This window comes from Propithecus coquereli, unplaced genomic scaffold (genome assembly GCF_000956105.1).
Source record: "Propithecus coquereli isolate 6110/MARCELLA unplaced genomic scaffold, Pcoq_1.0 Scaffold128, whole genome shotgun sequence".
NCBI lineage: Eukaryota > Metazoa > Chordata > Mammalia > Primates > Indriidae > Propithecus > Propithecus coquereli.
Window position 1 is genome coordinate 1944896 of NW_012136969.1, and position 11266 is coordinate 1956161.

Consider the following 11266-nt stretch of genomic DNA (forward strand, 5'->3'; position numbering starts at 1 on the left):
TTTCTTTCTATTTTTAGTAGAGACGGGGTCTCGCTCTTGCTCAGGCTGGTTTCGAACTCCTAAGCTCAAACAATCCACCCGCCTCGGCCTCCCAGAGTGTTAGGATTACAGGCGTGAGCCACCGCGCCCAGCCTGACAGTGTCTTTTTTAAGAAGCCAGATTTCTCAGCCACGCACACGAGTCCAGGGGGATTATCAATCCAGTGATCCATTTCTTTGGAACCCTACTTGCATGATTTTCCATATTTAATGACATTCCACCAGCAGGATAAACATACATGCAAGGTTGAATCATCTTTTCTTTCCCTTTGGATCAGGAACCCAAGAAAACAGGTGCAGGAAGCAGGTGGGAGTTCTGGTGAGCAGGATGTTGCTTATGCCATGCTTTCCCTGCTTGCCGGCCCCGGGGGGATGTGGTGGGAGGAATGAGGGGGCTCTTCGCTAAGTAGGGACTCGTGTCTGTGGTACACAGCAGGTCTGCTGAGAAGGGACACAGTATGGCTTGCCTAAAAGCGGTCCTCCCAGAAGCCCTTTCAGTTAAGGTCAGAAAGAAGCAGTTTCCACAGCAGCAGTTGAGAGAGTTTTGGGAGAGCTGCACCCCTCTGCTGGTTTGTTCAGAGATTCAGAGCATGGACAGCAAGGAAACCTCTGTAGGAACCTGTGGAATTTGGCCACGAAGGGAGAGAACTAATCACATATCCGACAAGGACAGTTTATTCTTCTGGCTAGAGGAGAAGAGGGGAGACCCCAAAGAATATCTCTGAGTTCTTTTTAGAGAAGAGAAGGGTTTCCAGATTGGGTGAGAGAAATGACAAAAGAGAAAATAAAAGATGAGGAGACTTCCAAAGAGATAAGCAGAAACCAAAGTGTAGAAAGGGGCGAATGGGAAAACAGGGCCATTTTCAACTTTATGTACACATACCCTCAGCTTATTCATGGCAGGCTTTGAAGGTGTTCACAGAAGTACACACCACACAGAGGAGAAGAAATAAATGAAACGTTTGGGTTTAAAGAGGCCTTTGGGGCTTTTGGCTAAAGATGGCAGTGTAAAGGCGTTTGTAGTTCTCGTCTCTCCTTAGAAACACCCTGAAAACAACCACGAATAGAAAAGAGGGAAAGAAAACCCTTCATTTCCAGTGAAACAAGGAAAAGGCCGCAGCCCCAAACCACACACAGTGAAGCATGCCCATCAATGCTGTGAAATCCCAGGAAAATGGGGGGAAGAGAGATACCTCAGGGCTTGGGCAAGAAAGAAATTTCTCTGATGGTGAGGATTCCCATCCTGAAAGGGGCCTTGATTAGAGTGGAGGAACAACACGTCCTAGAGAGCAACTGGGCAGCTGGAGCTGAAGGTGACATCACAGGGCTCCACCATTTCCATTGTCTGAGGCCACCTCCGGGTCAAGGGCAATGGCCAGAGGTGAGACGGGTGACTGGGGCTCGGGAGGCAGCAGTTGCTATTTGCCAGTGAGCCTGTGATTTCAAAGGCTTTGCTGTGAACAGCATGGACCGACAATCTGAAGGGAAATAAGCATCCAGTGCAAAGGAAAAAACAGATTTAATGAAAGAAGCTTTGAGATAAGAAACCTGAACAAAAGTCCCAGACTCTTCCCGCTCCCTTCTGCTGCTCATCCCTGAATGAATCTTTAATAAACAGCTGATGGCGTTTAAAGCAAGCCAGGAACACCAAAGAACTCACATAGACTTTATAGGTCCTGTAGAGAAAGGATGCATATGACTTATGTGGGGCATAGCACGAGAGACATTTTTATTATTTTTGCAACATCCAGGATGCTCCACAATGGCGTGTCTGGTGATGCCAAATGGAAGCATTATTTCAGTTGTGAAAAAAATAGACTTGGTCATGGACTTGAGTTAGCCAAGTAAATATTTTCTTGGCAGTGTACAACCTCAGTGCGAAATGCCTATTATGCATTGACTATAATTACAGCATTCAATTAACATTCTCAACTGATTATCATTTTGGGCCTGGTGATGGCTGGGATATGTGAGCTCTGCCTCATGTCTTTGCTTGGAAACCACTAACTGGTATTTGAATTTGGAGATTTGATATGGACACAGTAGGGTAGAGGACAGAGGTAAAGTGTGAGTTGTGGCAAGCTCCCATCACAGCTCGTTGCATGATTTTTTCTTACTGATCTTAATACGTTAAAAAAACAGTCTAGTTTCCAATCCAAAGGACACTTTGCTGTGGTAGTTTGCTCAGTTTGTTTCTGGGGGATATGTTTCCACCACCATTTTCTTCTTCAGAGGATTAGAAAAGTAGCACAGAAGAAAAGATGTACGTAGAGAATACATTATTCTTTTCCTAAACACAGGAAAATGGTGATTCATTGCGTACCTTTTATGAGCAATTTGTAATCATTCCTCAAGTATACAACCACCTTGTGAAAAAGGCGGCATTATTTCTATTGTACAGATGAGAAAAACTGACTCGGAGAGGTTAATTGGTTTAAGATCACACAGCTCGCAATGAGAAGAGCTGGGATTCAAACCTAAAGATTAGAGAATGAGCCAGTTAGCATCATAAGGGTCAGAATATTGAGCATTCCTCAGTCAGAAATGTTTCTTCAAAGAAATCCTCTTAAAAACTTTGATGACATCCAAGATGGGAATCTGAATTTTACAAGCATTTTACTGCACTCTTATGCAAAATCTCGTTACAATGGCCAAAGCAATAAAACAAGAGGGGGAAAAATAAATGTGCAGGAAAATAGGGAAGGGTGTTGTTCACTCACTAGAAATGGATACGTGTCTAGACTGGGGGTGAGGGGGCTTATCAGGAACACCTGGTCACATGCCATTAACACCTGCTGGCTTGTGCATGCTGAAGGTGAGGGTGGGCCATGGAACCCCCAGAAGTTTATTAGAACAAGAAGGCTACTGCGGTGCATTCTCTGGGCTCACGTTGGCCTGCATGGTGACCAGGTGAGGTGATAGCCCTATTTTCCATCGGCTTTTAATGCAGGCTGCGCTCAGCACCAGGAAGTGGTAGAGTCAGGGCTTGCATCTTCTTTGGGATTCAGAACACTTACACCTGGGAGGCCGACCATTCGCCCAGCTGGGGCTGGGGACACTTAGAGACTTAGAAGCCATCTTTATCTGCCATGAGTCCCAGTCTTTTGTGGGTGGGTTGCAGGGTGAAGTTCGTGTCCCCAAGGGCATGGAAAGCCCAGAGGAGAGAGTGACTCTGTGAGTGACGGAGGGACGGCTGGACGTCAAGGTTACTAGGTGCCTGCTGATCTAAGGAGTTGGGGTGTGGCTCTGGATGCATGGAAGCACGAGTGGATGGGACAGTGGGAGTGAACGCGTGGAGAAATGGAAGCGACTGGGGACGCACGTGTGCACACCCCCCCGGGGGCACACCGCAGCCCTACGAGGGAAGTTTGCTGAGAGGTGCCCGAGGTGCCTGGGCAGGGGAATGGGTGGGACGGTGTTTTCCCCTGAATATCTCAGAATGTTCTGGCATATTCCTGGGTGCTCTGACAGGAATCACCATGCGGGTAGTTCGGGGAAGAAGTTAGGACTGCTGCTCTTTATGGCAGAAGGGAACTCCCTGCCGAAAGAGGGATAATGTGGCCTTGCGTTTGTACCTAATGTGGTGGATCCAATTATGCCACCTCCCGGGGTCTCAAGAAATAAGACAGAGAAGCAAAACAGCCATGCTAGTACTGGCTAGTCCTCATGAACATCGGTGTCCCCATCTGAAAGTGGGTCAATGAAATAATCGCTCCGTCACACGGTAACTGTGTGGCACAAGAGCCTGGCATGTACAGTATAAGCCCAGCGATTATAAATGGTATCATTTTTTCAAGTCATTCCTGTTACAAATTCAATACTTCTTCCCCTATTCAACAATGACTGCTTCTGGAAAAGCAAACAGAGAAGCAAACATTTACATTTCATTTGGACAGCATGTTAAAATTTGTCACTTGCAGCCTTCCTATGTCTTTGGCCAAGCTTTCTCAAGCCATCTCCTGTTAGGGTTTAGTACACGTTGTTTCCTCTGCCTGGAACTTCCTTCCTTGTCATTTCTCCAATTGACTTATCCTTCAACACTCAGCTCAGCTGTCACCTCTTCCCCTACCTCTGGCTGGCTTGCATGTCTGTCTTATGATATACCACTGGCATGGCATACCATCACCCGGGATCACAGCCACCGGGACATCTGTCTCCCTTACTAGACCGTGAGCCTCGGAGGACAGGGACCATGTTTTATTTCTCTTTACCTAGCCCCTAGCATGTAGTAAACCTGAATAAATGTCTGTTGGAGATTGTCTTGGAGCAGAACGCTTGAAATATGTGAAAGAAAATGCATTTTTGCATTCTTTGCTTTGAGTCACTATGCACATTCTTGGCTTTGAGTCACTATGCACTCAAAAAAAAATGCGAAGTTCTGAAATTAGACAAACTCTCACGATTCATTCATTTAAACAATCCCCCCACACCCCCTGAGGACTCCTCTATTCTGGCATTGTTCCAAACTCTGGGATATCAGGTGACTGAGAGAATCAGTTTCTGCACCCAAACCAAATGAGTATGACATCAGAGCTCCACATCTGGAGAGGAGCCACCACCGCTGCACCTACGAGGTGCTGGAATCGTCTTCCAACCCCAATAGTTGTTGTCTGATGCCTGTATTAATAAGAGTTGATCCAGTGATTGGATAGAGAAGTACAGAGTTGTTGGATTTGGGCCCCTGCAATAGGCGTAGAAATATTAATATATGTAGAAAGAATAGTGGTCCAAGGGTCAGGAGACCCGACTCTTGTGTGAGTTTTGCTATCAAAAGTTGCATGACTTTGGGCAACTGGTTTCCTCTCCTTTGGCCTCAGTTTTTGCCTACACGAAAAGCAGAAGTGGGACAAGACAATCTCTAAGTTTCCTTCCAGGGAGCTTGGGTGTGTGACAGCTTGAAGCAGGCCCTGAAATCCATCAGCAGGAGCGCTTTGACTGGGAAGATAACCCACAGCCCGCAAATGGGACCTGCCCCCTCCCCAGCTGTGTGATTGGCGTCTTGTCAATACAGCCATAGCGTCTGGTTTAGAGAACCAGTGCACCGCCACTGAATCGACTGTCAGAGCCTTATTGCTGATCGGTAAAAGCCATCTTAATGTCTAAGGAGAAGTCCATGCACTAGACCAACAAAGTGGCCTCAGAAAGGTGGGGGCAGAATTTTGAGCATGGGGAGGTGAGTCTGTTTATTTGTTTCCTAATTCTAATTAGAGAGAGGAAGAGTGTCAGGAGCCTTTAGTGATTCACGTCTTAATAGCCTGGTTATAATTTATTAATCCCTTTCATCAAATTTTCAGCATCCCTTTCCCCAGGAGTCTAAGACTGACTCAAATGTATTTATTGTTTCTAGGTGGGGTGTCATTAAATATTTGGCATCTCCTGACGCTGGTCGGGAAACTGGATTATACACCACGTGCAGGCACACAATTTCTGAAGGGAAAAGCATGAACTGATAAAACGTTAGGCAGAATGGAAGACGTATACAGATACACATATGTTTTTTCTTTAAAATATTTACGACCTCGTATTTCTCTCCAATACCAACCACGCAGAGCTACCCTCTCACTGTCTCCTGCGGTTTCCCCTCCCCTGTTAATCCAGCGGTTTTCCTTAAAGGGAAGCATCAGCACAAATAGCAAATGTGTGTATTCGTTCTTTATCCATCCTGCTCTCTATACCTACAACACGCCAGAATATGTGGCACTATTATTAAGGATCTATCGTTATCACCAAGCAGGAAAGAACTTCAGGGATCATTTTTAAAATTAAAGATCAGGAAATTGAAGCCTGGAGTGATGAAGTAACTCAGAACCGCAGCTTCTCAAGCTGGGAAAGGGCCTAGCAGTCTATTTTCTTTTGAGGCTGTGAACCCTTCTACAGCGTTTTCGCCAAAAGCTGTCCTGTCAGAGACAGAAGCTCACGATCTGTAAGGCAGCCCTTCTGTCACGGAGCACTTGTCCGTTAGAAAGTTTTTGCTCAGCCTGAGCTAAAGTCTTCCTTCCTTTAGTTTCTTCCTCATGGTCTTGTGGTTTCTAAGGCATCCTTGACCCCGCACGAGCAAACGGGAGAGCCGGATGCCTGGTGAAGCCAGAGTGGGAAGAGCCCTGAGCAAGGGACAGCCAAGTCTACACAAACAACAGCAGCCCCAGGCGCATCTGCCCGGATCGGAGAGCTTCCTGGATGCGGTGCAACATTAACTATTCATGTGACTTGCTCTGATTAGGAAAAGGGAGCCCTCAACATGATCTAGCCTAGTCTATTGGAATTCTATAATAGATTCGAGCATTAAAGCCCCAGCTAATAATATCTTATTTTGATAATTTTGAGCATGTCTGGCTCCCTTAGACTCCTCCTGAGGAAGAAAGTGGTTGGGCCAAGGCAGAATTCAGGGTATACCTGGTTCCTCTGGCCAAATCCCATTTTCATCTCACCTCTCGAATGTATGACTTCAGAGACAGCAGACACTGACACTGTATCTCCTTTGGCTCACAGAGATTATCCTTGAACTCACACAGTGCATGTTTGGGCTCACACTGTACATTTTTAGCCTCCTTCCCCGACTACCAGCTGCCTCATTGGCCTCTTTGGGCCTTCTGTTTCTGAACTCCCCCCCTCCTTGTACAAGCAGAAGCCCTTTAGCATCTTCGGTCCAACGTTTATTTATACAGTCAGGGCCTGGCCAACACCCCCAGCTTTCTCATCCACCAAAATTTTCCTTGGAGAATGAGGCCTTCAGCATCTTTACTGGTATGTCTCAGAAGTGCACACACTCTAAGAAAGAGCCTTTTTCTTTCCCTTGTGGGCAACGTATAAACTTATAACTTATCAAAATCTATAAAACCTATTTCTGCAGTTGTTCTTGATTAGGTAATCCATTTTTTTCCCAAGAGCCGTCCCACCCATGCATCCCATTGCAACGGCATGGTGACCATTTTCATAGGGGAGCCAGCACGCAGACCCACCCCTGGCTTCTAGCCATCCTGAAGACAGCTTGCCGAAGGGCCTCAAGGTTTCCCGGTGACTGACTACACCACATCTGAAGTCCGTGCACATCTTCCCCCCAGCCCACCCGTGGGCAGCATTATCTGGGGAAGCTCAGCCTGGGCCTCCAGAATATTTTTAGAGAAAGACCTAATGAAAATCTCACAAAGTCTAAATCCTAGGAAGCAAAGTGGCTGACATCAAACTTTCCGTTATGTTCAACACTTCATCTGAACAATGAACTATAGGATGGAATTCGTATTGAATTTCTTACTAATGGGTCTTTGGAGGAGATTCACACTGCCTGCTGTGGGCCAGCTGTTTTCGCAAGAGAATTACCTTCTGGTCACCATAGTATGTATTACTTTGGCCAAAAATCAAGGCAGATGAGGAAAGATTTGGTAAGTGACATTGGTCATTATTGTGATGATAATAATGACAGCTATCTATATATGTAACAGTGACCTGAGTCCTAGGTACTTTATATACATTCTCTTTAATCCTTACATCTACAGGAGAATATATATTATTGGTGATAGTGCAAGATGACAAAATATTTTGCTGATATATCAAATCTGTGAGTCCCTCAGCTTCCCACTTTGTCTGGCACTAGTTCTGCTAGCTCCATGAGCAAGGTACAGATGCATAAAGCTAGTCAGAGGGAAAATGTTTATTACTACAGAGAATGCTTTGGCACCAACCCTTCCCACCCTGCTAAGATAGACTAGGCTGCATCTGAACTGTAAGGTCTAACTTTGTGCCCCTGGACAGACTAAGTCCTACACTAAAAGTCATCCTGGCTCATTGTAAGAGCTACCATTTCCATGAGCAGAACTAAGGAAAGACACTCCCCCCCAGGGAGAGAGCATTAAAGGGAGATAGAGTGTTATGCCAAGACCCAGTGCAGCAGGCTTAAATCTCCCACTCTACTCACCCTTACAAAATTAATGGTGGGAGAGAGGGGTTCATAAGCTAGAACAGCCATAGTCCATTTTCAACCAATGAGACTTATAGACATAATCATTCTCAAAGGGAAAAGGGATCCAGTGGGGTGTACCATGTGGAAAGAAGAATTTTTAAAGTTCTTTGTTCCTCCGATTGAAAGTTCTTTTCAGCACAGAAATGGTAAACTATTGTGACGTATGTAGATGCTCTCTGCTCCTGAACCATGGCCAACAGCCCAAATCAATGATGGCTCTTATTCTTGCAAACTTAGAGTCTTTCACAACATGGTACCCTAAGTATCTATATCAGATGATTGGAACTGGTGAGTGTTTGAAATCCTTTTACCATCATTACCTTAGAACCCCACAGAGCAATGCCCATCACCCACATCAGAAAGTTCCTCTTCATGAGTTGAGTGTGTAAGAAGGTGGTTTTGCTTTCCTCCCCCAAAATTAGAACCTGCAGCCAACATGCCCCCATATTTTGATCTTCTCTTTTTAACTTAGGGATGTGGCTGTTATCCTTGGGCCAGAAAAATCAAGAGTATCGGAAAAGTCTTGCCTGACTCTTCTTTATTTTTATATTTTATTTCAGAATATTATGGGGGTACAAACGTTTTGGTTACATGAATTGCTTTTGTACAGTTTGAATCAAAGTGATAAGTGTGCCCATCACCCACTTTTCGTGAAGCTTTTTATCCAATCTGTGCCTCTTCTCTTGTGTCTATATCTGGAAATGATGAATGGGCAGCTCAGTCCATTTTCCTTGTGATTTACATGCTAATTAGGCCACATAATCTCACCTGTTCTAACTTTCATCTGGAAATATGCTCGGACACATTGTACAAACAAGCTCACCAGAGAGGTTTATACAGTGTGTATGGCAGAATGAAGTAATACCACCTCCCCCCAAAAATAAAGATAACATACATTCTGAATAAATGCTAAACCAGACAGGAAGTCAGATGACAGGCTGGGAATTTCCTGAGCACACCTGGGTGTAAGGTCACCTTAGTCAACAGCGTTTCTAAGAAGTGCCTGGTATCAGTCCCATACCTACAGAATGTAGAAATCACAAGCATATCTCAATATCAATTCGACTTCACTTTTCCCCTCTAATTATCTAGACTAATACCTAGACTAGAAGCAGACCAAGCAGCTCTGTAGTCCCATTTCCCTACTTCCCAAACAAACAATATCCTGGGATGCTTTTAAAAAAATACTTATAATATGTGACCAACCAATATGTAAAACAGGACAGTGCCAGAAGTGGACATAAATCGAAGCCAATCCCTGCCATTCAGATGCTCTCAGTCTCCAGGGTGGGCTCTAAGGAGGAGCCTTTTAATCTCATTGAATCCCAGGTCTTTATCTTTCGGAAGCTGGCATAGGTGGTTGCCATTCAACTTGGAGATTAGTTGGTGTTTTCCAGATGCTGCAGGTGAGTCCTGGGACGGTAATTTGTCTCGTTAATTCTCTGGAACTTTGGAAAAGCAGGACACAGGACAGAGCTGGCATTGGATGGACCCTCCCTGGGAGGGGTGCTCGTTGCTGCATCAGTGGATGTCCCAGTCTGTCTGCAGCAACTGAAGAAGCGACTCGGCTTCCATCCAGGCTTCTATGGCTCTTATGGCTCAAGCAGAATGAGAAGAAACAAGGGGTGATTTGTTGAAGAGTGATTTTGACATAACCTGAGATTTTTTTCTCTGTGGTAAAGGGAATAAGTTTGTTTAATATTTCTGTGGACTGACTAAGATAGGAGGAAATGCACAATGATAACCAGACAGGGTGGTGGCAAATTGGGGGCATTTCAGTCCTGATCATGGTTTGTTGCTCTTGGATGTCCATTAGGTAGCCTTTGGCTTGTTAGCCACGTGGTTAATATGAGAGAACACAACTTTTTAGCTAGGAGTGGAGAGAGTATGAGGGCACAAAGAGGCATTCATAAAGACCTGGAGTGTGTAGACTTCCCATCTCAGTGGTCCCACGTGGGAACAAGTGGCAACAGTAGAAAGGATGAAAGAAACCATGTTGCCAAGATACTACTAACACTATTCTGATAATTCATGATTTTCTGTCTTGTGGGTGACAGCTATACCCTGTGGGCCTGGTCATTGAGCCCGTTGGAATAACTGGAGAGAAACACAAAGGTCGGCCTCTAGAGGGCGCACTATGTGCCACCTCTGGTGGAGACCAAGTCGAGGTCATGCTTGGATTATACCTCTCCATGACGAGGGGCATGTTGAAAAGTTCTGGTGTCTGAGTAGCAGGCTGTGCTTAGAGCCTTCTCCCTATGTGTCTTCTCTTTTGGGAATCCTACTCTGGGCCTTCCTCTCATCTCCTATGCAGCCACTGTTTGCCTGCCAAAGGCCAGTGGGTCCAAAGAGTGGCATAGGTGAAAAAAACCTGGGTGGGGGCTTAGGCAGCCTAAGCTGTAGGGAGCCACTTGCCTTCTCTGTCCCATAGTTAGGGAAGAGCTCAAGGAAAGGGTACCCTATAGGCCAGTTAGCCTGTTTCTGGCCAAGGATACAAACCAGGGCACAAATGGAATTCCAGGCTCACATCAGCCAGCTCAAATTATTCAGCCCTGATTAGGGTTTGGGACCATGATTAGTAATGAAGAGAGTGGACATCTGCCTGCCTTTACTTACCCTTCAAGGACGCTGTGGGTCCACAGCAAGCACCTGCACAAGATCCAGAGGTTCCAAACCTGGCTTCTTACAGACGAAATGAACCATTATCATCTTTATTGTACAGACAAGGTCATATGGCTCAGAAGTGGGAGAACCAGGATTGAAACTTTGCTCCAACTCTTCTCTCCAATGCACGGTGGTCTGGGAGTCAGGATGCATGCATTTCAGCCCTGCTTCTACCACCCTCCATGTGACACCAGAAAAGCACTGTCTCTGGGTCTCAGCTTCCCCATCTGACCAATGCCTGGCTTACGGCGGGCCTTCTTCAAATCTGACATTCAGTGATTTGTTACACTATCACTGCTCCTAATGTTTCGATTGAGGGACTTGGCATTTTAATCTTTCTTTTTTTCAAAAACAGGCATCAAATCAGGAATTCAAGCCTGCAGCCAATGAACTTTCCGCCCTGTTATGAGAAACAATCCCCAGGATCCCAAAGAAATTGAAGTCCAGGACTCACCCCAGGGGAGGATTCTGCATACGCATAACTTGTTTTGTCTTAAAAAAAAAAACACAAATCTTTGTGACGTCTTTATCCCCACCCCCGCTAAAGTCAATGACTTTCAACTTCCTTTCCCTTTCGAAGTCCTCGCAGAATTTTGGGCTAATTAAA